Consider the following 3648-nt stretch of genomic DNA (forward strand, 5'->3'; position numbering starts at 1 on the left):
GAAGGAAGGAAGGAAGGAAGGAAGGAAGGAAGGAAGGAAGGAAGGAATTACGTATCACCAACTATTTGTCAGGTACTTTGCTGAGCAATTTTAAAAATATTGTCTCATTTCATTTGATCCCCACAACAATGCTGGGAAGTAGGTGCTATTGTTATCCCCATTTTACTTCTGAGAAAACTGTGGCAAACAGAGGCTAAGTGATTTGCTGAGGGTCACACAGCCAGTAAGTGACTGAGGCTACATTAGAACTCAGTTCTTCCTGCCTGCAGGCCCAGTGCTCTCTCCACTGCACCATGAGCTGTGTCTTTTAGGATGTTACACAAAAGAAGTGTTCATGACAGTGCTTAGCACAATGCCTGGTACATAGTAGGAGCTTAATAAATGTTTATTGATTGTCTTCTTTTAAAGTAGGCGTTATGATGTGTAGATTTTTAAACTCTTCTTTAAGTTCCGCCTTTCTTACTAGCAGTAAGCGAGATCCTCTGTACAATTTTCCCCCAAAGCATTGTCCTCTTAGCCTTTGCTACTGTTTCTGCATATAGGAAGACAGTAATGAGACACTTACACAATAGCCCATCTGATCACATATACTGAGAAATAGGGAAAATAGCAGCCCCAAATCATCTGCAATTGAATAAACAAGCCCTACTTGTTAAAGGTTTTTAATTTGTATTAAAGTTATTTTAATACATAATAGTCATAACACCAGTTTAATTTTTTAATGCAACATAATGCCAACGACAGAAAGTCTAAGTCATAAATACATTCTATGCATTTATCTCTCTAATGAGGCACAAAGTCTAGAAACAACTGTTGATTTCTTTCATACATATTTAGAAATAACACTAAAATAAACTTACATTCAGCCATAGTCAAGGTTTTTCTGTTCTTAAAGGTTTTTCTTCTTTTCCTTCTCATTTCAGAGATCTGGGATTCTTTAACTTTCACTTCCCTTTAAAAGAACCAGATAAAAAATATTGGGTCAAAAATTTATTTAGTCAAAAATTTCTCATTCAGGCTCCCAGTTCCTGTCCTAGATTGCCAAAATCACTCTCCAACTTAATTCATCTGTCAACTTACCAGCACAATCTCTCACCCATGTCATCCCTTGAATGCACATTCATTAGTTTAATCATCTGTTTCTGTTCCCTATATATTTATTGGTTTTACCATCACTGTTTGAGTATAAATTCCTTGATGGTGTGTCCCATATGTATCTAAAATATATAGCTGTTTATCCTATAGCTGTTGAGGGAATTTGTCTTTCACAGAAAAGGGATCAGATAATGAGCCATTAAATAAATTATGGGAATAAAGTCATGCCAGCCATAATGGTTTGGTGGCACAGTGGATACAATGTTTATCTGGAGTCAGGAAAACCTGAGTTCAAATCTAGGCACCGACACTTACCAGCTGTGTCACCTTGGATAAGTCAAGTAACCTCTGTTTGCCTAATCAATTAAACCCTAATCAAACAGGGATAATAATAACACCTGCTTCCTAGGGTTGTTGTGAGATTTAAATGAGGTAATGTTTGAAAAGCACTTTGCAAACCATAAAACATTATGTCAATGATAGTGATTTTGATGATGATAGTAGAATACCTTTATGAAGTGCAAATTAGTATCTTAAGGGAGTCAAAAAGGAAGTAACCATGATAGGATACAGAATAATAATCCATACCTTTAGATGATCTTTAAGTATCAAATCACTGAGTCTAAGAACAAGATTTCCTAGATTCTAGTCTAGGACTGGATGAATAGAGGACACATGGAGTTAGAGAAAGGAGAGCTATAACACGTCATATGGATCTAGGGGAATAGGCAATGACCATAAAGAAAGGGGTCAGAAAAATGGAAATGAGGCTCATTGGACTGATCTGGGAGGGGTGACCAGATGGAAACTATATTGCTAAAGCAACTATTTCCCTACCTTCCTCCAAATATAGATCCCAAGGCAGTGAACCTTTATCTCCTTTCTCCCTATGAGCACCTTCATACCAGACTGAATTCTCTTACTCTGGGCACAAGGACATTTTGTTTAACTTTATTTATTTTAAATGTTTACCTTAGTCTTTATAAACAGTGTTAGCCAATAGTATTTGCTACTCAGCGAATATTTACTGGGAATATAGTTGGGAGGAAACAATAAGGAAGCAAATATTCCCGGAGAAGAGACAGAGATTGATCTAATACTGCAATGTTTTTCTTGAAGTACTATTTATGACTGGGGCCATGGAGCTAACCAAAAGTGATTTTAAGGAAAGATTTACAAAACTTGTTTGATGTTCCTTTTCAGAATAGAGAAGTATTTATACCAAAAAATTCATCTGTTCCTCGAGTGAGTAGTCAAGTGAAGGGCACTCTCCCCTTAACATCATTATATATTATATAATTATATGTTATATAATTATATTAAGAATAAATATAAGGACATCAAATATAAGAAAATTAGCAAGGGAGGGCACTAGCAGTTTGGGGATATGGTGAGGAAAAGCATCATGTGGAATGTGGTTCTTATCTGTCTCTTGAAGAGATTTAAATATACTATGAGGTACAAGTGAGTAGGGAGTATATTCCAGCATTCCAGGTATGGGGATGACCAGTGTAAAAACTAGATATGGGAGATGGAATGCTGAGTATGAGGAATGGAGTTGAGCTAGACAATAGAATGTAAGAAACAGAGTAATGTATAATGAAGCTAGAAATATGCAATGATGTTAAATATTAAAGGGCTTAAAAAACAAATAGAGTTTATGTTTTATGCTAGGGGAAATAAGGAGACATGGGTTTTTACTGAATAGGAGAGTATATGGGCAAATCTATGCTAAAGAAATTCATGATGGTAGCTGTATAGAGGTCATACAATGATGCCAAATGAATCTACTATAATTCATGCTATGTCCATTAATTGTGGTGAATCCCAAGGCTTTGTCCTGGACCTTCCTCTCTTTTCCCTCCATAGGGCCTAATCAGCTTTTTTGTATTCATTATTTTTATGCAGATGATTCTCAGATATAAATATCCAACCCTAGTCTCTCTCCTAAGCTCCATTCCTTATTATAAACTATCCATTTGGATGTCCCATACGCATCTCAAATTCAATATACTCAAAACAGAAGTATGATATAAGCTTTATTTTTAAATTAAAATTTTTTTCTTTTCAAAATTTTATTTTAGATTCAAACACCAGAACACAAATACAGAATAGAGAAAAGAAACAAAAACATATCATAAACTTAAATATTGGAACTTAAATACAAAGTTAGAAAGAAAAAAAAACATGTTGTGTGAATAGCAGAACATGAGAGAGTTCAAAGTATGTAACAATAAATTTTAATTTCCAGAAAGTCTATGTGATAAAATAATACTTGTGTTGAGAATTGTCCATCTTTGCTTCCTTGTGAATTTTTTGTTCTCTGAGGTGCATTTTTTACTTTATTCTTTTTTTTCCCTCCCCCAACCTCCCAGAAGGTCACAATAAAGTTTAGATGTTTCTCTATAGCTATAGATACATACATACACATATACACATATACAAACATATACTTTCCCAAACCTATTCTACTCCTACCTTTGCTTTTATGTTTGTGCTTATCTCTTGTTTCCTGTCGTCCCACCTCCTCTACTTTACTTCTACCCACTACCT

The sequence above is a fragment of the Petaurus breviceps genome, unplaced genomic scaffold, assembly GCF_028583685.1.
Source record: "Petaurus breviceps papuanus isolate PSGF00001 unplaced genomic scaffold, PetGlider_PUasm1.0 184, whole genome shotgun sequence".
Taxonomy (NCBI): domain Eukaryota; kingdom Metazoa; phylum Chordata; class Mammalia; order Diprotodontia; family Petauridae; genus Petaurus; species Petaurus breviceps.